This window comes from Peromyscus californicus, unplaced genomic scaffold (assembly GCF_007827085.1).
Source record: "Peromyscus californicus insignis strain IS unplaced genomic scaffold, ASM782708v3 Scaffold_8__1_contigs__length_139910024, whole genome shotgun sequence".
NCBI lineage: Eukaryota > Metazoa > Chordata > Mammalia > Rodentia > Cricetidae > Peromyscus > Peromyscus californicus.
Genome location: NW_026294606.1, coordinates 11,316,977 through 11,343,468, shown reverse-complemented (window position 1 = coordinate 11,343,468; position 26,492 = coordinate 11,316,977). Strand labels below are relative to the sequence as shown.

Here is a 26,492-nt window from a genome sequence, read left to right as displayed (position 1 = left end):
GGGCGAAGTAAAGGGGTAGAGGTATTGTCCCCAGAGGGACAAAGGACTGCCTCTGGATAGAGAGGAGACAGACATGGCACATAGGAAAATGGCAGTTTATAAAGGTAAAAGGGGAAACCCCGTGTTAGGATGAGGTGCTTAATTTTAATTGGGCATGTTAATGAGGTGAACCAAATAGGGCTTTTGATTGCTAGACTTTGGTAGTCAGCCTCAGGAGGAGGAAGTGGCCAAAAAGGGAATAGGCCTTAGTGGCAGCCTTTAGGAAAGTAATCTAACAGTTTTTAGCAGGGCAGAGGGGATGGGGGAGAAGGACAAGGCTTTCCAGAGCCACATGCTCGAGTGGGCCAGTGTCCCTTCACTCTCTGGGTCAGGCACCCTAGCCCACTTGGTGAGATCCAGGCCAGAGACAGCCCCGTCTCAAAAAACAAGGTGCATGGCTCCTGAGGAAGGATACCCAAGACTGTCCTCGGGTCTCCAAACATACACACACGTACTTGTACATACCCACCCTCACCTACACAAATATCCAAACTGTTTTCCACAATGACTGTACCAGTTTTTGCATTTCTGCTAGTAACACTATTCAGTTTCTCTCCACCCTCACTAGGATTTGTCACTTTTTAAAACTTTGACCATTCTTACAAGTGTGTGCTTATATCTCATTTTGGTTTTATTTGTTAGTTTTTAACTAGACAGTGATACTTAAACTTCTATATATGTTTATTTGACATCAAATAAAGCATTGGGGTTTTTTTTTCCTTTTTTAAGATTTATTTATGTGTTTCGGTGGTTTGCCTGCATGTATGTATGTTCCCCACATGTGCCTGGTACCTGTGGAGGCCAGAAGAGGGCGCTGGGTTCCCTGGAATTGAAGTTCCATGTGGTTATGCTATGTGGGTACTGGGAACTGAACCTGGGTCCTCTGCAAGAACAGCAAGTGCTCTTAATTGCTTGAACTATCTCTCTATCCCCCAACTAAATCTATTCTTTGCTGAAATGTCTATTCATGTCTTTTCTCCAGTTTCCAGTTGGATTATTTCTGTTTTGCTGTTCTGAGAATTCTTTTATAATTCTAGATATTAGGCTATTGGTTGGATATGTAGTAGAGTGAATATTTGTATTTCCAAACCTGATTTTAGTATAGTGATGCTATGGCTTGAATATCTCCTCCAAACTCATGCTGAAATTGAGTTGGCATTGTAAGATATTAAGAGGTAGGGCCTTGAAGACAAGATTATGTATGGAGGCTCCAGGCTCATAAATGGATTAATACTATTACCATGAGAGCAGATTCTTTGTCTGCACTTGTCACTTGATGGCCTCTGACAGGTTGTGGGGCAGTAGTAAGGCTCTCATCAGCTCCTAGCAATTTCCTCCCTTTATAAATTAGTCTGTGGGGGGCAGGCAGAGGAAGACACATGCTATTGGGAGCTTGGAGCTTTGGGAGGTCATCAGATCATGAGAGTGGAGCCCTCACACTTGGGACCAATGCTTTTAGAAAAGAGGGCTCAGAGAGTTCCCCTGTCTCCTCCCCGCCTTGGCAACGACCACCTCTCTTTAAGAATTTAGTTAGACATCTCATACACAGTGCCATCTAGTATCTTTCTCTTATAATTCACTTAATTAGAATTATGTACTCAATCTCAACTGTACTATAGTGTATGACAAGACTCCTTATTTTTAAGGCTGATGTCCTTGTGTGTATACCACATTTTCTTTCTTTGTTCATATGTTTATGGGCCTCTATATGGCTTTTAACTCTTTGCTATTATGCACAATATTGAGCTTTCTTTTTAAGCAGGGTCTTACATAGTATAGGGTTGCCTCAAACTCCCCATGTAACCAAGAATGACATTGATCTCCGGGTACTTCCTGCCTCTGTATACTCCGTGCTGGAATTACAGGTTGAACCACCACACCTGAGTCAAACCCAGAGCTTCATGGATGGTAGGCAACCACTTTACCAACTAAATTGAACCACGGTCCACTACATGTTTTGAATTTTAAAAATTACATCTCTCTCTCTCTCTCTCTCTCTCTCTCTCTCTCTCTCTCTCTCTCTCTCTCTCTCTCTCTCTGTGTGTGTGTGTGTGTGTGTGTGTGTGTGTGTGTGTGTGTGTGTGTCTGTATGTCTGTGTGTACAGGAGTCTGTTCTCACCTACTATGTGGGACCCAAGAATCTAACTTGGGCCTTTAGGCTTACCCACTAAGCCATCTTACTGGCCCCCAAATATGACTGACTATTCATATACCTATGTGAGCTGTCTTTTTCTTCTCCAGTGCTAGAGAATGAATCAGACTCACACGGATAGGCAAATGCCCTAGTACTGAGCTAAATGAATTATTTTGTTATACCTTAGTTGGATGGTATTTCTCCCTTAGGAAATGTTACTTTCTTACTGCTGTGACAAGTACCCAGCAGAAGCAGTTTGAGGAGAGAAGGACTTTCTTGGCTCACAGTTTGGAGATACAGTCCATCATGGGAAGGAGGGCATGGCAGCAGGAGTGTGAAGTGGCTGATAGCATTGTGTCCACAGTCAGGAAGCAGAGGTGAAAGCTGGTGCTCAGCTTGTTTGCTCCTTTGTCCTTTCTGTTCGGTCCAGGATCCCAGCCCATGGCCCACACTCAAGGTGGTTGCCTCACTTAAACCTCTCTTGAAATGCTCCATAGACAGAAGTTTCTGTCCTGCCAGCAACTGCCAAATACCCAGCAGCCTCTTCCCAAATAATTGACGTAGAGTATTAATATTACGTATGAATGCTTGGCAGGTAGGTCAGGCTTCTTACTAACTAACTCTTACACTTAAATTAACTCATAATTCTTATCTATGTTTAGCATGTGGCTTGGTACCTTTTCTCAGTACAGCATTCTCATCTTGTTTCCTCTGTGTCTGGCTGGTGACTTTTCAGACTCAGCCCTTCCTCACCCCATCATTCTCACTTTGGCTTTCCCGCCTAACTTTATCCTGTTCAGCTATTGGCCAGTCAGCTTGTTTATTAAACCAATCATAGCGGCATGTATTCACACGCTGTACAGAAAGATTATTCCACAGCAATGCGCTCTTAGCCATGCCCACTTGTGTGTGTCCAAGGTGATTCAAAGTCCAGTCAAGTTGACAATGCACATTAACCATCACAAGTTCATTCCTTGTCAACTTGACAGCCCAGCATGTAACTTTTAAATCATAATATCCCACCCTGGTCCTCAAAGACCCATTTCCATCTAATAAGGCATAGTCTCTTCACTACCAACTTTCTAGGAGTGAAGTCACTGGCTTATGTGGTAACTCTGTATTCACACTTAATGAAATGTAAACTTTTTGAAAACATGACTGGCCACTTTGTATCCCCAAAGGCAGCATTTGAGGTGGACATATGTTACATATGCCACATGTTTCACCTCAGATCTAATGTATGTATTTGCTACCCTTTTATTGAAATATTGCTTGTTACAACTAAACCTTCAACTCATGTGGCAAGAAATGGTAGAAAACAGCATGTCTAAACAGTCATTAAATAGTAGTTTGTTAAATACTTGAATTCACTGACATCTCTTAAGTGTGTTCTTAAGACTATTGCAGCATGCAATACAGCACACACCCACATGTTAGCAAACACTGCTTTCTGACACTGGATTGAGTGTCCTACTGGTAGCAGGCATCCTAGTGAACCGGAAGTGCTGTATCATGGTTGTGATTGCATTTCCATAATGACTAATGATGCGGTGTGTCTTGTTTGAACTTGCATAGTGAGTAAATATACAACTTTCTTCATCACTGTTGAATTACGCTTAATATATCTTAGATGATATCTTCTCATTTACCCTTCATTCCTCTATTTCAAAATGGCTGTTAAAATATTTTGGCTCTTCCGAGTTTACCTTATATGCTTTTCAAGTTTACATTCTGCCAGTTCCCTTCTCCTTCTGTTTTATACCACAAATGATTGGTCCATAATTCATCTTTTAGTCATTGTTATTATGTTACCCAACCATGTAGTTTTCAAAGATTTAGGATGTATTTTTTGTTATTGAAATGCTTCAGGGTCTCTTATTTATGACACTCAATTCTTTCGTAAGACTACTTTTTCCTCTTCACTTACCATCCAGCCAACATCCTGAGTACCTACTGTAAGTCTGTTTGAAGAAAGAGGAGGGGAAAAAATAAAGTAAGTCAAAAATCTTCCTGAACGGAATACTCTCCCAGAGGACCTACACACAAACAAGATAGAATATATTAAGTCCCAAGAAATGCTAGAGAGAAAAACACAAAAGAAGAATGTGGAATTGAAGTCAGTGTGGTGGTTTGAATAAGAATGGTCCCCATAGGCTAATGTATTTGAATATTTAGTCATCAGGGAATGGCACTAATTGAGAAGGATTAGGAGGTGTGGCCTTGATGAAGTGGGTGTGATCTTGTTAGAGAAAGTGTGTCACTAGGGATGGGCTTCAAAAGCCCACACTAAGCCCAGCATCTCTCTCTGCCTGTGGATCAGAATGTAAGGGTCTCAGATACTGCTCAAGTGCTTGTCCGTGTGCCGCCATGCTCCCCACCTGATGATAATGGATTAACCCTCTGAAACTGTAAGTAAACTCCCAATTAAATGCTTTCTTTTCTAAGAGTTGCCTTGGTCATGGTGTCTCTTTACAGCAAGAGAACAGTGACTAAGAGCCATTATAAGGCACATATGATCAAGAAAGCCTTTCGAGAAAGCTGACAGATGGAAATGATTGGGCTAGCCTGGGAGATATGCAGTGGATCTTCTTGTCATTTTTATACTGCCTGCCTCAAGTGTCTCAGTGTCTATGGACTTTGCAGGCAGAAGGGACAGTGGTAGGAAAGACCACGGTTGGAGCTTTCCTTGAGTGTCCAAGAAAGTGAGAAGAGTTGGCAGTGCATGATGGGAGTGAACCAGAGTGAGCAAAGTAAGCAGTGAGGGCTGATGGAGAAGCAGGTCTCTGGGGCTCGTGGGTCCCCAAGAACTCTGCTTTAAATGGTGTGAGAGCTGCTGGGGTTTCTGAAGAGCTATGACATGCTCTGACATCATTTTCCCAGGATGCTTTGCCTGTTGGGTAGAAAATCTACCAGCAGGAACAGTGTTGGAAGCAGTGCCTAAATCTAGAAATTTAATCACTTTATAATTAATTTAGTATTAAATCTAGAAATTTAGTTAACCAGGGTCCATCTAGAACATGAGAAACACTTTTGATCGTAGAAAGCATAATACACAGCCCTACTGTGCCTCCCACAGTCTGTAATGGGCCCCTCTTGTGACCTGCTCCAAGTTTTAATTTTTTTTAATCTTAAACATTTTAAATATTTATTTAAAAAAATAAAACTTTTGTTTTTGAAACATCCAAACTGTGAATAGCACTACACTGCAAGATTCCTTGAGACTCCTCTAGTACTGTCCTATCCATTTAATCTTTTCAACTTAGCTTTATATCTTTTCTGACTCCAGGATAGGAGAACAATGTTTGATAACTCAAGTCATACCCAGCATGTGCCAACTCTTTGATTCGAGTTTTTAAAGTATTTATGTTTGCGCCCAAAACCCTAGGAATTTCAGTTATTTGTGATATGCTGATTTTTTCTTCTACAAGGCAGTCTATTTTATCATTAAACTTTTTCTCTGACAAGAAGATCACGTTCAGATAGCTTAGGACAAACTTCTGTACCTCCTCGTCAGTGCATCTGAGAGAGAGTAGTTTCTCTTGGATATTTGTGTAGTTTCTTTTGATACAGTCATTGGAAAGATCTAGGATTCCAGCTCCTGGGCCACATATCAGAAGCAGCAGATTCTCCTTGTCTAAGTTGAAAGTCGACTGCAGTAATTCCATGTTAGTTTTCACCCATTTGGTGCTCTGAATTAAGATGGAAGGATTTTTTTTTTTTTTTTTTTTTTCAATCTTAAAATTTATTTATTTTTTTTCCCCTTTTCTATTTTAATAAAAAGGAAAAAAAAGAAAAAGGTTATAACTAACAAAAGAAAAATTATATACAAAAGTACAATGACTATATACAATATATACAAGTAATAAATGTCTAAACAATGTCTAGTCCATTTGTATTTGACAAATTCAGAGAAAATAATTTCATTATCTATCCTATTTTGTTAAGTCCAAAATGTATCTAATTCACTTTCTATCCTAATTAATCTTCAACTATAACTAACTAACCTTCAACTATAACTAACTAATCTTCAACTCCCTCAGAGACCCAAGAAGGAAATAATATTAGCTAACAAAAATAAAAACAGAAAGTGCATGCAAGCAACTTCCAAAAAATTTGTGAGTTGACAGAAACAGCCAGCTGCCTGGACAGTCACCTGAGGTTTCTCCACAGTGTTGGGGCATCATCTTCAGCCTATAGGCTTAGCATATCTGACAGACTCATTTGTGAGGTAGGATGTACACAAGGTCGACAGTTCAACCTCACATTGGGTGAGAGCAGTCCATGTACCAGAAACACCTGAATTCCACTAGTGTCATGTCATGACTCAGGATTTTAAATTCTGGAAATTGTTGTTGATTTTTTAATTCAGCTGTCCATTCTTGGCTGTGTATATATGGCTTCATCTTAACTTTTTTGTTATGATTATGAGACATGTCGGCTCCTGGCAGTACCAATCTACTTCAGAGAAAATATGGGCATTGAAGAAACTGCATATGGAGTTAACTTTCATTGTGGCAAAAGTTAGCCACTGGACAACAAAGTATCCTTGAATCAACTGCTGACAAAATGGACAGACAGGACATGAAACAAAGGACTACTGATTCTTGCCAAAACGAGTGTGGTTATGGCTTTATCAAAAGGCATCTTCTGAGGCCAGGACAATATGGCACCATCCCTGAAGTGGCCTTCGCAATTTGGAAAAGGTACAGTGCCCTTTTCTTCGAAGGCAGCTGAATAGGCAGTGGGCCGATGGCTTCTGATGTGCAATGGAACAGCAGCTGAAACAGTTATTCTTGAAGAGTAACTAAGCTCACGCCTCGCAATAGTAAACTGGCATTTGACAGAGGGATGTGGAGAAGATGGAAGGATTTTTAGAAATTATCTTCCTCAGAAAATCTGTGGAATCCTTGTGACCTAAGGATATACTGGTCTCCTGCAAAAATTCAACCACTTGTTTATTCAAATTCAGGCTATTGGAGAAGGTTCTAGGGGCACTGGTCAATAGTCAGCACAGGCATTTATTATTTAATCCAACTGAGCAGAGGAGCTTTATATTATTCTCTAAGTTTAGGTTGTTATTAGACTGAAAAAAGGATTCCGGAGAACGCTCCAAAATATTTATAATTTCAAGGTCTGATGCCATAATCTTTCTCCACAGCTCCCACCATTTTGAAAGACCTTCTGTTGTTATGATGTTTTGGCTCGTGGGTATCTTGATATACTACCAATCACTTTGTCACTAGCTCCTTTGGATAGAAGGAATATCTCCAGCACCTGCTCACTCGTACCCACCCTGTTGAACACTCCAGGCTGCCGTCTCCTCGCCATATCAACATCAACTCCCATGGTGAGTAAGTTCTTCAGTAGGTCCTCATTCTCCAGGCTCCCTGTCTTTACTGTCACATTTCACACTAAAAGGCCTAAATGAAATCGATTTGAGGAAAATGTCTGCTGAAAATTGGATCATTCAACCTCTTGAACCAAAGAGGAAGTTCCTTCCCATACACCAGAAGTTTCTTGATGCCTTAATCATCAGATAGGCCAAAGTTTTTCAGATACTTTTACTTGTGCCTCTAAAAGCCCTAAGTTTTAAAATTTTTAAATAGTACTTTTAATACTAGCAATATTCTGAGCAAGCAGATCTATTCTCATGCAGCCTGATGGTGCTGTGTGAGCCGCCTTATATATCTCATTTGATTAGGGCATGCTGACACCAGTGATAGATGGGAAAGACTGGTACTTACCCCTCTGAAAATTAGATACACCAGGAAAGGTTTCCTGCGGGGACACCCACCCAGGCTTCCAGTTTAGAAAAAAAACCAACACTCTATTGCGTTGTGTTCTTTGCTTTCACGTGGTCTGCTGTTATGAGCACACTATGCCACAAGCACAGATGAATATGGTCCTGTCTTTCTACAATGTCATACTTAGTAGACTGAGAATAAGTTCACAAGGTCCATCAGTTTCAATGGCAGCATTTTGACTACTTTAGTAATCAAACCAAGGCACGTTTAGACTTTTTATTCTAATCTTTATCGCTAATAATAGCTCTCCTATCACAGAGCACACAGGATGTTTGTCTGTGTGTTCATATATGCCATTTTCAGAACAAATACAAGCTAGAGAGTATAGCAGAGTTCAAGAGGTTTCAGAAGTGGGCTGAGGAGCTGGAGAGATGCTCAGAGGTTAAGAGCCCTGGCTGCTCTTGCAGAGGACCGAGTTTAATTCCCAGCACCCACATGGCAGCTTACAATTGTGTGTAACTCCAGTCCCAGGGTATTTGATGCTGTCTTCTGGCTTCCATAGGTACCAGGGATGCATTTGTACACAGACATACATGCAATACCTGTACAGATAAGATAAATTGGTGATGATGATAAAGGTAAAACATTTTTAAAAGAAGGGGGCTGAGAGAAATGCAAGCAGAGTCTGTGTTGATAAGATAATGAGCCCACACAAGCAGCAGGAAAGAGACTAATGCTGTTGAGGTCAGGCCAACAGAGAGTCAGGGTCTGAGGAAGAAAATGTAATCAGCTGCAGAGATGAGAGAGGTCAGAGCAGGAAATTGTAGGTTTGGATCCAGGTGGACAAGTAGCTGGATGGCAGATGGCAGTCAAGAAGGCATGCCAACAGTGGAGAGCTGACCCAAGATGAAGCCCCAGGAGCAGTTGAGGGTTCTTTGCCTGTCAGTCCTGATGCATACACCAGACATCAGATTTTAGGTTGGTTTGTGGCCAACATTAGGCATCCATTGTTTTAATGGCATCCCGATGAAGAAGTTACCCTTCCCAAGTCTGGCATGTTTGATAAGTTCTTTGGGTTACTTTCCCAAAGTATGATTTCAATATGCCCATGTATCTCTGCAGTCTTAATTCATCCCAAGAAATTGATAGGATGACAGCCCTTGCACTTGCAGAAATAAGTCATTAGTCTGTGCCATGTGGGTAGTGCTAGACAAATGGCTTTGTTTTTTATCTGCCCAGGAGTACAATCATTTTATACCCTCAAAATGGAGTCAAAAGCTGCTGATAACATGGAGTCTATCAGGGCAGGATGTGGGGGTTCCTGCAGGTATCATGGCTGGCAGTGAAATGATCTATGAAGAGGTGAGAATGGAAACTTGCTTCAGTTTGACTTAGACTGGATCAAACTTCAGGAGTCAGGTGATTTATTGTAAGTTTATTTAAGCAGTAGAATTTGGGGAAAGGTTTCCAGGCAGCAATCATTCCAGTTCCAGGTGCACAATAAAGCTAAGGTGTGACAACACAGAAACTACTTTGCAAAGTACATGTGGCCATGAAAATGGATGTGGTGTGGTCTCTGACTGAGGTGACATAGAGGTCAGCAGGCTATAAAATAGAAGTAACACACCCCCCCCCCACCCCCCACCCCCCCCCCCCACCCCCCCCGCCAAGGATGGATTCCACTAACAGAGCTAAAGATAAAGAAAGGTCCAGGGAGGGAGAGTCTGGGGTAATCATGGGGACTGGGTGCGGTCTGGCTCTACGGACAGCAACAGGTCACAGGGTCGTTAACAGCATCTACTCTCAGCTTTCTGGGTGGGAAGCAGGAATTTCATTTCCTCCTTTGAGGAGACACCCCTTCGTGGTTAACACTCCTGGTTCCCCTAGTGCTTATTTGTGAATACAAGGACCTCATGCCCTCCACAGCAAGGCACAGCCTGAAAAGCCAGTGTTTCACACAATATGGAATAATTTAAAGAACTTCGCCTGATCTCAATACCTGCTCTGCCTTTCTCCTCCCTGGTAGTTGCCTCCAGAATCACCGTCATGGCTGCAAGCCCTAGCCCATCTCTATCAAATGCAGAAACTGCTATTTTCTACCAAAGAGAATGAGGATAAATTCACTCTGACTTTTCTGTTTATTCTCAGAAATGAACAGCACTCTCTCTCATCCTTTTGGAATTTTTACTCTTTGGCAACACAGTAATTGTAGCAGTTGCCATTTTTGAATGTCATTTAAAAATAGAATAAGTGGGGTGGATACAATGTGACATTTTCATTGATGTATGCATTCTGTAAATGGTCAGTCTAAGGCTGTTGGCATATCCATCATATTCATCATTTGTGAATTGAATATTTCTTTGCAGTGAGAACTTCCAGAATCCTCTCTTGTAGCTGTTTGGAAACATGAAGTATGATGTTGTTGGTCACGGTCACCTCACCATGGGAACAAACACAAGCATCTATTCCTTTTAACTACTATTTTTTACCTGTAATCCCCCCTCTCTGACCCTTTAGTCCATCCTCTGCTAACCATTATTCCATTTTTCATTGGCCATGAGATCAGTTTCTATGTTTAGATTACACATATAAGATTATTGCTATCAACTTAAAAACACAACTTTCACTTCAAAGGGGATAAAAGAGAGTTTATTTTGTAGCCAAACATGAGTTACCAATGGCCTGAGAACACAGATTCAGGTTACTCCAAATTCCATTTTCCAACATGAAAACAGTTTGGTGAAGTTTTTTTTATTATTATTAAGAAATTTTCTATTCATTTTACATACCAACCACAGATTCCCCTCTCCTCCCTCCTCCTGCCCCCCAGCCTTCTCCCCAACCCACCTCCCATTCCCACCTCCTCCAAGGCAAGGTCTCTCATGGAGAGTCAGCAGAGCCTGATACATTCAGTTGAGGCAGGTGTAAGCCCCTCCCCGCTGCATCAAGGCTGTTCAAGGTGTCCCACCATAGGCACTGGGCTCCAAAAAGCCCTCTCATGCACCAAGGACAGATCCCAATCCCACTGCCTGGGGGCAATTTGGTAATGTTACTTCTGTTTCTATTGTGTGGAACAATTTGAAGAGCATTGGTATTAGCTCTTCTTTGAAAATTTGGTAGAATTCTGCGCTGAAACCATCTGATCCTGGGCTTTTTTTTTTTTTTTTTTTTTTTTTTTTTTTGTTGGAGACTTGTAATGACTGTTTCTATTTCCTTAGGGGTTATTGGTCTATTTAAATAGTTCATCTGGACTTGATTTAACTTTGGTATATGGTACCTATCCAGAAAATTGTCCATTTCTTTCAGATTTTCCAATTTTGTGGAGTACAGGTTTTTGAAGTATGACCTGACAAGTCTCTGGATTTCCTCATTGACTGTTGTTATGTCTCCCTTTTCATTTTAGACTTTGTTGATTTGAATGCTCTCTCTCTCTCTCTCTGCCTTTTGGTTAATTTGTATAAGAGCTTGTCTATCTTGTTGCTTTTCTCAAAGAACCAACTCTTTGTTTTCATTGATTCTTTGTATTGTTCTCTTTGTTTCTATTTTATTGATTTCAGCCCTCAATTTGATTATTTCCTGACATCTATTCCTCCTGGGTGAGTTTGTTTCTTTTGGTTCTAGAGCTTTCAGGTGTTCTGTTAAGCTGCTAGTGTGATTTCTCCATCTTCTTTATGTGGGCATTTAGTGCTATGAATTTTCCTCTTAGCATGGCTTTCATAGTTTCCCATAAGTTTGGGTATGTCGTACATTCATTTTCATTGAATTCTAGGAAATCTTTAATTTCTCTCTTTATTTCTTCTTTGACTCATTAGTGATTCAGCTGGTCATTATTCAGTTTCCATGAGATTGTAGGCTTTCTGTAATTTTTGTTGTTGTTGAAATCTAACTAAATTCTGAGGTTCCTATTCAAGTTCCTAAACTTTTCATTTTCAATTTTTCCTCAGTTTGAGCTCTCTTTTTAATTATATTTCTACTTTCATGTCTTGGACTTTTTCTTCATTTCATTTCACAGTTTTGTGTTTTCATTTATTTCATTAATGAATGTATTCATTTCCTCTTTAAGGAGCTTTTTTTTTTTTTTTTTTTTGGTTTTTCGAGACAGGGTTTCTCTGTGTAGCTTTGCGCCTTTCCTGGAACTCGCTTTGGAGACCAGGCTGGCCTTGAACTCACAGAGATCCGCCTGCCTCTGCCTCCCAAGTGCTGGGATTAAAGGCGTGCACCACTACCGCCCAGCCTCTTTAAGGATCTTGAACACATTAATTATAGCTATTTTGAAGTCCTTATCTTGTGCTTCAGCTGTATTGCATTTCTCAGGGCCTATCTTAGTAGAGTTGCTGGGCTCTAGTGGAGACATACTTTCTTCGCTGTTATTGTGTTTTTATGCTGGCATCTAGGCATCTGGGTTCGGGAAGATTGTAATTCTAGGTGCTGATACCTTTCTTGTCTTTGTTGGCTGGGTACATCTGTGGCATAATAAAGAGTCCATATAGATGCCCAGGAATGGTCTAGCTGGGTCATATGCTAGTGCAAGTTTCAGTCTTTTGAGAAACTCCATACTGATCTCCACAGCATCTGTACCAGTCTACCCGTTCACTAACAGAGAATGGGCTCCTCTTTCCACACACCCTCATTTTTATCCCAGAAATGATGTTAGATATTTGACTTCTGTACAAAATTGGATAATTCTTTAAAATTACTTCACATTCCTTTTCTCATAGTCACTTTAGTACAGCACACAGTAATGGATTTTATTGTGCCTTTTCATACATATATGCCATTATACTTTGTCACTGCTTGTCCCCACACACACCCTCTCCTTTGGTCCCTGTTGCCCTCTGGCTGGTTTCCCCTTTCTCCACACAGTGCCCCTTTCTACTTTTGTGCCCCATGTACTTTATTACCCTTCCTTTTACATTCGTCCTTACGACCTCTTTTGTTACCACATTATTAGGTACCTCGTCAATACTCAGTAAATAATTATTAAACAAATAACTGTATTTCACTATGTCAGCCTCACACTGGTTGATGTATAAACACAGTCATTCAAACACACACTTTAAAATAGAGATTAGATTAGAATAAAACAGAGATGAGTATAATGACTGTTTCATTGACATGCATCTGCATTTAACGCTCTGCTTAGCCATATTTAAATCCAGAATGTAAATGGTCTACTAAACAAATAATTGAGATACATGATTATAAGAAATATATGAGTAGAAGGAGAAAGTAAACTGTAACTTTGTTATATTTCTAACACTCCAGAATTTATCAGTTGCTTATACATTGGTGTGGCTGTGTGGTTAAATATCTACGTATTCTTGTTAATTAGAAGTCCATGGACATGTCAGCAGGTTGGCAAATGTTATTGCTGTTTTCACCACACTTGCCATTGTGGTATTAATTACAAGGGAAGTTGGTAAAAACATGGCTCTATTCCTTAGTATGTATGACATCCAGGCTGTGTATGTATGCTTTCAGACTGTGAACAACGTTGTTAGTTACGGCACAGTGTTAGTGGTGGCAGTTTTTAAGCCTGCACAGCTGTGAAATGTAATGGGACCCAGTGATGGCTCTTTCTTACTAAGAGGACTTACTAGCTTGGGATTTTGACTGACTGGTACACTCTATCATTGTCAAAAGTTAAATAATTCAGATTTAAATTTTCCTTGATGATAGTTTGAGACTCTTAGCTTTCCTTATTAAAAAATGAGAGAAGCTTGTGAAGAATTGTAAAGTTTGGGACTCATCTTTTGTCACTATGAAAACAAATAAGCTGATGTGAAAGGGAAATGCCCAAACCTGATGACCTGAGTTGAACCCCTTGTACCACATAGTTGAGGAAGCAACCATGACTCAGGCTAATTCCAATGAGAAATGTACACATGCGCGCACCGCCCTCCCAAAGTCCATAGAATCCATTTTGTGTTGACCATCTACTGCTAGGCATGGGCCTGCCCTGGAGTGTGGTTGATGAACCCAGTGATGCCACATTGGAGAAAACTGATTTTTTTCTTTCCTAATAGGTATCAATTTCAAATAGCTTCTTGGTTTGGGGTGGACTTGGTGTCTACTTCCCCTTCTCAGTGCTGGGTTTTGTGTTGTGCGAACCTATGCAGGTCCTGTGCATTATGTCCAAGGTTATTGGTCTCTTTTCCATCATATAATCCATATATAATTGGGGAGACAATGCCCAAACTAGATACCTTATGCCATCATGTAAGACCTCTTCAGAGCCAGGAATGGGTTACATCTTATTGAGTTATTGGTCCTACAGCCCCTGCCAACACCATTATCTATTGCAAAGACTATTAGTTACTTTTGATAACCTATTGCTGAAGACACAACTTACATATGTCATTGAGCATGGAGAAACACCACCATCAAGCTGGTGACCAAATAGAAGCTTCGTCCCTACTAACTAGCATTCATGGTGCTAGAAGGTACTTTGCACACTTCCAGAGGAGAAAATTAATCATCATTTTCACCCAGCTACATACACTGTGACCTACAACAGAATCCTGCCTGCAGAATACACTGGTGCAGTAACAGCACACATATTATGGGAGTAATCAACCACTTTTTGTTTAGATTTAGTGCCCACTCTATGAGATTTAACCCATACATGGCCCTGCTAAAGTGGCCAAGAACCTGAGATCAGATAGGTCATGGGCCTAAGGGGAAGCCTACTATTCTTCTTCTAAGGGAACATAGCAATGAAATGGTTAATCCAGTGACATATTGGGATACTCATGGAGCAGGGCATCACGCAGTCCTCATCAGAGAAGCTTCTTCTTATTGTAGATGGTAATTAACACCCACAGCTGGACAATGTGCAGAGGATGAGAGACTGGAACACTCAGTCCTAAATGGGATGTCTTTATTAACCCCCTCCCCTCAAGACTCAGGGATCTATGCAGAAGAGGAGGCAGAGGTGGAGGATGACTCCAAGGAAACAGCATCTTTCAGACACAACAGGACCGATGCACATAGGAACTCATGAGAAATATTTTTCAGTAGCATACTAAGTATTGGGTTCTATTCTGGCATTTTCAAGCGTGCTCATTCTCCCCCATTTACCTGCTCTCTCCTGGTACCCTTCCACCTTGAGTAGCTTTTTCTACTTTGTGTCACATGATCCTAGCCATTTTAAAAAGCTACTCTGGATCCTAAATTTTGAAGGAATTTAACAAAATTGTCTTAGATTTTTCAAAACACCACTTGGTTTTCTTTAAGTGGAATTTATATTCTACTTGGCCAAATATATTTCCCTTCAAGATGTTTCAAGTCAGCAATTTACACTGAAGCAGAACTTGATCTTTCATTCTTGAATTGTCATACATTTGAGAGAACTCCCCATGATTTGGGAAGTCTTCTCCTTAAAGGTGGGATAAGTAATTTTAAGAAGTTAGTGTGTTAGACAGTGGGCAGGGTACACCCGTGACTCTGCTTCTGTGGGAGCTGAACAGCACTAACAAAGGTCTTGAGGGAGCCTCTTTGACAGTGAGCAAGCTTCCGGGCTGCCATCCTACCAATGGATATAAAAACATAACAATTCAGCCGGGCGGTGGTGGTGCACGCCTTTAATCCCAGCACTCGGGAGGCAGAGGCCGGCGGATCTCTGTGAGTTCGAGGCCAGCCTGGGCTACCAAGTGAGTCCCAGGAAAGGCGCAAAGCTACACAGAGAAACCCTGTCTCGAAAAACCAAAAAAAAAAAAAAAAAAAAACCATAACAATTCATATTTGTTGTAGGAAGCAGAAAAACACTGTTCCATGCTATGAATTGTTCCCATCTGTATCTCCTGTGGCCCCAGGACAATTGCTAAAGCTTTCTGCCCAGTTCCCTCCTCCATCAAGCAGTGATAAGATGGGGAGGGTCAGGCCCAAGCAAAGGCGCTAAGGAGATGGCAGGCCCCTGGTGAGTGCTGCCTAGCTGTCCCCAGGGCACTGCTCCCCTGTTTATCACAACAGCAGGCTCCGAGTACACAGCCACTAAAGAAGCATGGTGGTTTGACCCAGATTCTACCTGTAACCACCTCTAAGTCCTGTGGTAAATGTGTTCAAGATGAAGAGTGAGTTGTATGAAATTGAGCAGAGGTGTGTGAGCCTGGTAAATATTATCCCTCCCCTCTATGGCTTCTGAGATGGGTCAGCTTTGGTGATATATTGCTTGTAATCTAAGAGATAAAAGCTTGCCTGAAGACCAGAGAGACAAAGGAACAAGCCACAACCACTTCTCACCTCACCAACTCCACAAGTCCTCTTGACTGAATGGTCCTGAGTCCTCAGCTGGAAGGGGGCTCAAGTTCCTGTCTCCTCACACCTTATATGCCTTTCTCCACCCAGCCATACCACTTCCTGTCTCAGCCTTCTAAGTGCTGGGGTTAATGGTGTGTGTGTTTCCTAAACACTGGGAGCAAAGGCACGAGATCTCAAGTGCTGGGGTTAATGGTGTGTGTGTTTCCTAAACACTGGGAGCAAAGGCACGAGATCTCAAGTGCTGGGATTAAACGCATGTGACTTCCAAGTATTGGGATTAAAGGTGTGTGCCACCACTGCCTGGCTCTGTTTCTCTCCTAGATTGGATCAATCTCATGTAGCCCAGTGTGGCCTTGAACTCACAGAAATCCAGAGAATCTCTGCCTCCTGAGTGCTAGGATGAAAGGTGTGTGCCACCACTGCCTGGCCTCTATGGCTAGCTCTGTGACTGACTCTGTCCTCTGATCTTCAGGCACGTTTTATTCGGGTACAACAAAATATCACTACAGTCATACATCAAGAAGCCATCCTCCATACAACAGGCCCGAGCTTCTGGAACTATAGGGCAGAAAGGAACCTGGGAGCCTTCAAGTCAGTCATATTTCAGAGCAAAGTCATGGCTGAAGGAGCAGGAACAAAGTGACTTATTGAAGACACTAACTGATTGGAGACAGAGACAAACAGAACCCTTGCTGAAAAAGAAAACTACCACAGGAGTCTGTGTTTTATATCATCTGTCTAGCTCTCCCTGTGCATTCTTGGGTCTCCCAGAAGTGCATCCAACTGAGCACCAACTGAAGATATTCAGAAAAATGGCCAGAGAGATGACTCAGTCAATGAAGTGCTCGCTGTGCAAGAATGAAGACCTGAGTTTGTGTCCCTGGTGACCACAGGGAAGCCAGTCATAACAGTGCATGACTCCAATCTCACTGCTACCGAGGGCAAAGATAAGAAGACCCGTGGGCTTTATTGGCCAACCAGTCTGGCCGCAGGTGATCTCCAGGTTCAGTGAGAGACATTGACTCAAAAAGCAAAGTGGAGAGCAACAGAGGAAGACAGCCAACATTGCCTCCACACGAAATACACCTACACATGAACATACATGTATACACCACACACATGAATGCACACACACAGACAGACTATAAAAATTACTCAGAAAAAAAGCTATACCTGTATTCAGAGCATGTAAATGTTTCCTTATTCCTTATGCAATAGAATGGGACAACTGTCCACACAATGTGAACATGGCCTTTGGAATTGAAATGATCTAGAGAAGGTTTAAGGCACATGGGAAATGTAGGCAGAAGTTTCTGTCCTATCAGCCAGCTCCCAAACAACCACATGGAGACTTCTTATTAATTATAAAAGCTCAACTGAGAGCTTAGGCTTGTTACTAACTACCTCTTACAACTTAAATTAACCCATTTTTATCAATCTATATGTTGCTATATGACTAGTGGCATTTACCTGTCCTCTTGCATGTCTTGCTCCATCTCTGTTTGGCTGGCAACACCACCTTTCTTCTTCCCAGAGTTCTGTCTGGCTCTCCTGCCTATACCTCCTCATACCTATCTATTGGTCATTTAGCTCTTTATTAAACCAATGAGAGCAACACATCTTCATAGTGTACAAAAAGATTATTGTATAACAGAGAAAGAACATATAGGCTAGTGCATACACTACATCATTTTCTGCAGGGGACTTGAGCATATACAGGAATGAGTTACATCCTATGCAGACCCAAATATAAGCATTGTGAAGTAAAACCCTTTGTACGGAATGGCATAGGATTTGTAGATAACCTATGCACACATGACCTATACTTCAAATCACTTCAGACTACTTCTAAGACAGAGTAACAATCATAATTTCTAGAATGTATTATTTAGGGGTTATTTTTAGGGGAAAAAGGTTTGTACATGTTCAATACAGATACAAATTGTTTTGCTAATATTTTTGTTCTGAGGTTGGTTGAATTTACAGATGTGGAACTTACAGGAACCCAGGACAGACTGTGTGTGTGTGTTAAATATTTATGTGTATATCTTCATACATGCACACATGTATTTCTCTCCATATTCAATTGGTAGTCTAGTATGAATATCTCCAGGTGATGAAAAATCTTAACAGAGATTTGTTTTAGCATTTTCCCTTTATTTCCTTTTGTCCCTTTTTTCTCTCCATCTTGGTGCTTGTCTAGAGTTGACAGAGAAAATAACTGAGTCAACCCTCCCTTAGGCTTCCAAAGCCCACTGGGCTCTGGATCCATCCAGGGTTGAGTTGTGGTGAGTGCATTAGTGTGCTCTTTGTCAGGATGCTGGACCAGGAAGGAGGCCACACAACAGGACACAATTAAGCTAGATAGCCCCAGCTCTAAGGTTTTGCCTTCAAACCTTACTTTAAATCCCTTTGCACATTAAACAGAGAGCCTGGTGGTTTTGTTTTTCTCTTTTATGCAACCAAGCTGGAGAAATGTGAAGATGAAATTATTTAACCTACAGGAAGCAGCGGGCAGTAGGAACAGACAGCAGCTGTTATCATTAGGAAATCTCTAGGATGAATGGGGACAGAAGGGCTGGGAGCCTTTAAAGCACCTCAGAGGATGAGCCCAGAACTGGTTCTGTGGAGACTCCCTTCTGGTGACACAACACGATCCCCAGCAGCGATGGCTCATGGCTTGCCTTTGATGATTTCATTTGGGTCATTCAAAATGAGGAAAGCATTCACACTTAGCCTGAGCAAACAGGTGCACCACTGATAAGACGAAAGGAGTCCGAAATAAGCTGAGGATTTCAACTCCCTTCTTCCTCCACAACAACAGCCCACATTTAATGAAAAGACTTGCAAACTTTGGCACAGTTCACTTTGACACAATGAATGTTCCAAGGCTGAACTCTTTGGACCTGACCTCCTTATCTGCTGTTCCTGCCCTCCATGTTCCCAGGTGAGTCAACTGACCTCCCTTGGCCTTAGTTTCCTGGAGTGTGCACCAAGGGATTCTGGCAGGTGCTTCCTAAGTCATCTGCCTCACCTTTCAGACATCACCATCTCTGGTGGTGAGGCTTAACACTGGTTAAAAAGAAATGGACCTGCTGGGTAGCAGTGGCACACTCCTTTAATCCCAGCACTGGAAAGGCAGAGGCAGGCGGATCTCTCTGAGTTCAAGGCAGCCTGGTCTATCGAGTGAGTTCCAGGACTCCCAGGGCTACACAGAGAAACCCTGTCCCAACAAAACAAAACCAAACAAAAAAACAACAAAAACCAAACAAAAAATGAACATGCCTAGAAAGACACAGTACAAGGCAGTCAGGTGCACCAAAGGAAGAGGGCAAATTAGAGTGTATCATAAGTTGCCATATGACTGACTCAATGTGGGCAGAGACCAGAAGGCTCAAAGAGGAGGGGCCAGGGCTGAGCAAGAGAGAGTTTAGTGAACTAAACTCATCATCCCCTCTCCAGTCCTCACCCAGTACTGTATGCACATGTTCTAGCCATTCCTGATGGAGCCTAGACTGAATTGTGTTAAACTGGATTTTACATGTTTGGTATATATGCATGTGTATGTGTGCAGGAACACTAGCCCTAGTGGGTGCATGTGGTGGCCACAGATTGACATCAGAATGTCTTCCTCAATTGCTTCCCACCATGTGTTTTGCAGAGAATCTCTTACTGAATCTGGAGCTTGTCAGTTTGACTAGGCTGGCTGGCCAGTGAGCTCCCAGGCTCTGCCTGTCTCCGACCTTTGGCACTGGGGTTGTGGACACTGGGACCACCACATCTAGGTTTTTAGGTGGTCGCCAGGGATCTAAACCCAGGCGCTCACGCTTGTTCAACAAGCGCTTCACCCGCTGAGCCACCTCCCCAGCCCTCAAACTAGGTTTTAATCTGAAATGCTTGTCATCCTCTGTGTTTGGACACCCAGGCCCTCACAGTGATGTGTTTTTAATGCCACAGTTAGCGGGGTGTAATTAATTTCCACTCTTTTTTTTTTTTTATTACAAATGCTCAGTTGTGTGGTAATGCTAGTCCTGATCACTTTAGGCTTAAGGAAGGAAATGAAGGAAACAAGGAAAATCAGGAACCTCAGATCTTCTCAAGTGTCTTCTCCAGAATCAAGTGTGGGCTTCTAGCAGGGGCAGGCGGATCTTTGTGAGTTCGAGGCCAGCCTGGTCTACAGAGCAAGATCCAGGAAAGGCACAAAGCTACACAGAGAGACACTGTCTCAAAAAACCAAAAAAAAAAAAAGAACATTTGGGGTCCACAGGAGCAGGATGTGTTTGGCAACATCATGTTCTCCTTTGCTGCAGTTGTCTGACCTAAGTTTCCTAAGAGCAGGCTTGCACAACAGCACCAAAGGTTTATGTCTTAATGTGTTCCATTTGTTCCCAGGGTTACATGGGGATTTAAATCCTGAAAGTGCATTTCTATTGGTGTAAAGGGTTTCTCAATCAACATTGCTAAGGTGACAGGAATTCTAAGCCTTCTGGGACTTAGGAGAGAATGAGCAAGTGATTAGAAAAATTCTAATACACCACACTCCGTGGGAAGGAAAATGAGCATTGTAACCATGGTAGAGCAGTGTGGGCACAGGAGCCATCTTTGTTTCTGTGGCTGTGCCTCCGCTGTCTTGTGTACCACGTGCATCCTCGATGTGAAAGAGTCAAGGCCACAGAACAAGGGACAGAAGAAAATCTAGTTCATCTTAACCCACATGTTCACTTCACTCCCTCTCCCAGCAGACACTTCACACACTCTGGTGTGAATATTTTGAGATCACATTCACTTGTATTTTTTTTTTTTTTACAGAACATTGATGTTACCTGGCCATAGTTTTAAAATTGTACTTATTCATTTAAAAAATTTGACAAGGACTGTGAGGATGATCCAAAGGCACAAATATCAGATTCAGGAAAGACAGACCTGAATTATGAATTACCCAGATGTTTTAAGACCTTAGCTCTGGCAGGTGGCAGGGAGGAGGAGAGAAAAGGCCACTCCAGACAAGAAGCAGCATGTACACAAGCCTGCCAAGTGGAGCAGAGATCATGGGATAGGGAGAGGCAAAAAAATGAACCATGGCTTTCTTTCTAAGGCTCTGAATGTCTTGGAGATATTTTGTTAGTGTCTGTATGACAGATAAACCAAAGTCGAGGAGATCATTTAGGAAATGTGATGGGTGATGGTACTCTGTATGCTGTGAATGTGTTCTGATTGGCTGATAAATAAAATGCTGATTGGCCAGTAGCCAGGCAGGATGTAGAGGCAGGATAAGCAGACAAGGAGAATTCTGGGAGAGGAAGGCTGAGTGAGGAGATGCCAGCCCACTGTCCAGGGATCAGCATGCAATGGCACACAGGTAAAGCCACAGAACACATGGCAACATATAGATGAACAGAAATGGGCTGAGTTTAAGTGTAAGAGCTAGTCAGTAGTAAGCTTGAGCTAATGGCTGAGCAGTTTTAATTAATATAAGTCTCTGTGTGTTTACTTGGGTCTGAGTGGCTGTGGACCGGACGGGACACAGGAAAACATTAGCTACAGGAAATGGGTCAGGTTTGAAAAGAAGGTTGATGCCACCTGCACTGAAGGTAGGTGTGTGTGTGTGTGTGTGTGTGTGTGTGTGTCTGAGAGAGAGAGAGAGAGAGAGAACAAGAACAGAGATAGACTGACAGATGAATGTTGCCAATCATTTATCTGACAATGTTGCTGAGAACCTTCTACATGCCAGGCTCTGTCTTAGGCCCTGAGAATCCAGCAGTAGGGTTCCTTGCCTCATGGAGCTCACATTTTTTGGACTAGGAGATGAGCAGTAGGGGACATGTGGTGCCTGGATAGGGAGGCAGTCATGAATTCATAAGAAGTGTTAGATTGATTGTGACTCCCATGAGCCTTCCCATATACTTTCCTCATGGACATTTAAATCTGTGCTAAGGAAAGGCACTAGTGGGTGTCTACTGACCCCCGGGAGTAGACAGATCTGAGGCCTGATAAAGTCTATGTGAGGTCATCATCACAGGTGGAGACATATTCTTCAAATTATTTAGCTGTCCTAACTCCTGGTGCTTCCGATCATGATTTCATTCAAAGACAAGGACTTTGAAAGATGAATTTGATGGAAATGAAGTCACCAGTGAGGCTATAATCCAAAGTGATCAGTGTCCTTAAAAAGGAATTAGGACACAGACACACAGAGAAGGACAATGCTTAGGAAATGGAGAGGCCATGCTCAGGCAGAGACAGTAGAATTCCAAGTTCAAGGCTGATCTAATCAACTAAGGGAGACCCTGCCTCAAGAAAATGATTTTAAAAATGGTCTGACAATGCAGCTGAAGGTCAGTCAGAATGCTGCCCAGCATGCTCAAGGCCCTGAACTGTACAGACAGCCCCTCTGACTCCTCACCTAGGAAAAACAGGCTAGCCAGTATTTATGTAGCCTTTGCATTGGCTTCTGTATTGAGTCATCTAGAGAAGCTGTAAGTGTACAGGGTTATGCAGATGATACGTAAATACTAATTTTAAAAGTGATTGGAACACCCCTAGGTTTTGGTCCAGTGATGGTTCCTGGGGCGGATTTCATGCCTGTGCTGAGGACAGCAGGATGTGAGAATACACTCACAGGAGGATGCCTCTTGTTTCTCACAAGCATATCCTTGGAGAGCTAGTAGGTGACATTCTCACCTATGGTCCAGAGAAGCCCCACAACCTAGAGCAGTCTTTATACATGTCTTCCATTCCTGACCCCTTTTCCCTCCAAGACTCTAGGTACATGGGAACATAAAATAAATGTATAAATGAAACTAAGTCTTGGTTTGAATATGTGACACTGCAGGACTAAAACATCTTCACTTTTTAAAAATTTTTAATTTTTTTTTTGTTTTTTTTGAGACAGAGTTTCTCTGTGTAGCATTGCTCCTTTCCTGGAACTCACTCTGTAGACCAGGCTGGCCTCGAACTCATTGAGATCCACCCGTCTCTGTCTCCCAAGTGCTGGGATTAAAGGCGTGCACCACCACCGCCCATTGTTGTTGTTTTTTTAATAGCATTCATGGATATTTTGATTCTATGATTGTCAATGCTGAGAATACCACTTCCCATATACATGGCAAAAGTGTGCTTAGGTCAAACCAGAAGTTGGTGGAAATTCTGTGCCAACCTAAAACCAAACTTGTTACTATTTTTTCTTTTCTTTTCTTTTTTTTTTAAAAAGAAACTCATGCCAGCAATTTTAAAGACTCCCAGTACATGGGAGGCAGATGCAGGTGGATCTCTGTGAGTTTGAGGCCAGCCTGATCTATAAAGCAAGTTCCAGGATAGCCAGAGGTACATAATAAACTCCATCTTAAAAATGAAAAACAAAACCTAAAGACACTAAACATTGCAACACAATCCAAACATATATGTACTTGATAAGTTGAGGAATGGCTTTGGTGCCTGGTGGAAAGGAACCCTGCAGAACCTCCTCTGTCAACCTGGGTCCTGTGTTTGCTTCTGTGGGAAATATCAAGACTAAAACAGATCATCCTTGGGAGCATGGGGTGGAGCTGCTTTCAGGGTGCTTGGAGACACTGGGCTGGAGCAGGTCATTTTGGGCAGAAGGGGGCGGGCTAAGGCCATTGTTGGACATTCAAGTGAGGCTCTAGAACAGAGGAGAGGCCTGTGTGGGGCTGATGCACCAATACCCTGAGCTCGAGGCCCTTGGCCTCATTGCCCCTGTCTCCCTAAGACTACAGGACTTTTGAGCCCAAATCATGGGCCACCATGAGCGGTCCTATGTGGGGACAGGCTCTATCTAGGCCCTGTCTCCATTCCTTGGACAATGGAAGGCCTGCCCCCCCACCCCCCACCCCCCCCACCCCTGACAATGCCCCAGACAATGAAGACACAGAAATGTCGATGGCTTGTGAGCCTTCAGCTAGGAAGGCACAGTGTCAGTCACTTTGTACATGGGAATCCTGGCCCTGATAAGCCAGATGTCCAGTTTCTTTAGCTCTCCGGCCTTCAAATGGTGCTTCAGCCAATCACAGGCTACTAATGGATCACATGCTGTCTGCAGCCAATCGGTCTGTTTCTGCACGATGTGCCACTATTGGCAGTTTAACTGCCAGGGTTGCAGTGCTGCTGGAGGTAGAACAGGTCAGGACCTTGTTAATACAACTGTTGACTGCTTTCCTGTCAGGATCCCCACCCAGGCACCAGCAGATAACCTGTCTGTGTCCTCCAAGGCTTTTGTGGGGAACTCAGAGGTGACTGGGCTGCTGGAACTTGAATGGGAAGCTGAATTGCCTGGCAATATAGAAGTCACAGCATCTGGGACCACTGACCTCACGCTCAGAGTCACATTGCTGAGTGTAGCCAGGCCTGAGAGCCTTGCAGCATCTGGCATTGGGAAGATGGTGACAGCAGAGTTCAACACAAGGGAGGGGTGGAGGGGGCTGTGGGGACCAGAAAGTGGAGGAGGTTGCTAGGGGAGTGCAGGAACAATGCCCTGAAGGGGCAGGGAAAGCCAAAGGGTCCCTGCCAACTCAGGCTCTACACTGCCCCCTGTGGGCTCCTGGAAAGGTGCAGGCCTCCACATTGCAGCTTAAATAGACACCACATCCAGGCTTCTGGCTCACCCTTTCCATAGCGAGTAACATTTGATTACTCTGATTCCACTGTCCATGTCACCCTCTCTCTACTCCAGACACTTGTTCTCTCTTGAGAGGAGCACACAAGAGGTTGGCTTCCGTGGTCCTCTGCCGTATTTTCAGCTTTCCCATGAGGTGAGTCCACAACTATCGGCACTTCCCTATCTTTCAGTGCCATATTCAATAAATTACAACACGGAGCATTTAATTATAAATTAGGCTTTGTATGGCATGGCTTTGCCTAAGTGCAATTCATTTAAGTCTTCTGGACACAAGCTGGGCAGGGCTGAGCTGTGATGCTCAATAGGTCTGTTCATTCCATTTTGAAATAAGAAAATTTATACCTTGAGGGCTTTTGGCATGTGACCCCCTCTTGAGTTGAGGAGCATCTGTACATGGTTTTCAGTATTTCAAAGAAACAATCTGGGGGGAGGGGGTGACTGTAGAGCCCGGGTTTCTCTCCTTCCCTACCTTCCCCTCCACCTCTCCTCACACATATCTCAAAGGAGTCTTTGCAGTGGGTCTCTCAGTTCAATAACAATTTTGCTCACTTTATTGTTGACAGTCTGGCTACCTAAAGGTTATCTTCATGTCTTAATTTGGAAAACACTTAAACCAAAATGAGAATGTATTTCTGATTTAGTAATTAACCAAAATTTAAACAATGGGTGGATATCAAGGAATCATGTAGATGTAAGTCCACTATAGCGCTAACTATGGCTGAGCTATAGGCCAGTGTCAGCTTGAAAAACACTCCCACATAACTCACCCTTGTTTGAATGCAGCTGTCTGGTAGATATCACACTGCAGGATATCTGATGAGTCCTCTGCATTGTGTTCTAACAAAACCGGGAGACAATGTCTCATTAAGCCAAGAAGCAAGTGTTCTGTGTCCTGCTGGGACACAGAAAGGTGAAGTCAGCATAGCCAGATGTACTCACTATGGAGTCAAGGAAAGTGAAGTGGCCCAGATTCTATACCATTCCTCTTCCTATGTGAAGTGTAGAACTCTACAGAATGAAACAGTGTATTCTTTATAGATATATCTATGTGGAGAAAAACAAAAATAAAAGTAATGATAGACATTGGGGAGGATCCATACCATCACCAAAACTAGGGATAATGCTCATCCTTTAGGCATATTGTGTGCCTGTGTTTCATCTTATATTTCCTGGGTCTTTTCCATAACATGAAATAGTTTGAATGCTTTGTACAAAGTCACAGTGCAGATCCCAGAAACCCAGAACCGATTGAGAAACTCCTCAGAAGGGATTTCCTTTACTCTTTATTAATTATAAAACTCGAGGACAAATATAAGAACCTGAGACAGTTACCACAGCCATGATGTACCTGCCATTGTTTATCTTCTGGCTCCTGAAGGACCACACAACCTTCAGGCCGTGCCTACTTCCCCAGGGCCACTCTTTCTCTCCTCTTGGGTTTGCCAAGGAGTTATTAATCCATTCTAGCCAGCTGAATGTGAACTCCATCTTTTGGACCAAATGCTCTACTTAATTGGATAATGGACCAGGGCATAAACAGAATTCCTGTAACATTTCCACCTTTTGTCTAATTAAAAGGAAAGGTTCTAACTCTAACACAGTAAAGCACTATAAATAGTAAAAATAATTATCAAGTATTTCCCAAATAGAAAGGAAAAGTAATAACCTTAACAAAAATGAATAA

The 26,492-nt window shown here is 42.5% G+C and overlaps 1 pseudogene; it reads right to left on the bottom strand.

Moving 5' to 3' along the window:
• Positions 1 to 4,140: 4,140 nt before the first annotated feature.
• On the bottom strand, positions 4,141 to 9,530 carry LOC128102905 (transcription termination factor 1b, mitochondrial-like; annotated as a pseudogene).
• Positions 9,531 to 26,492: the final 16,962 nt, after the last annotated feature.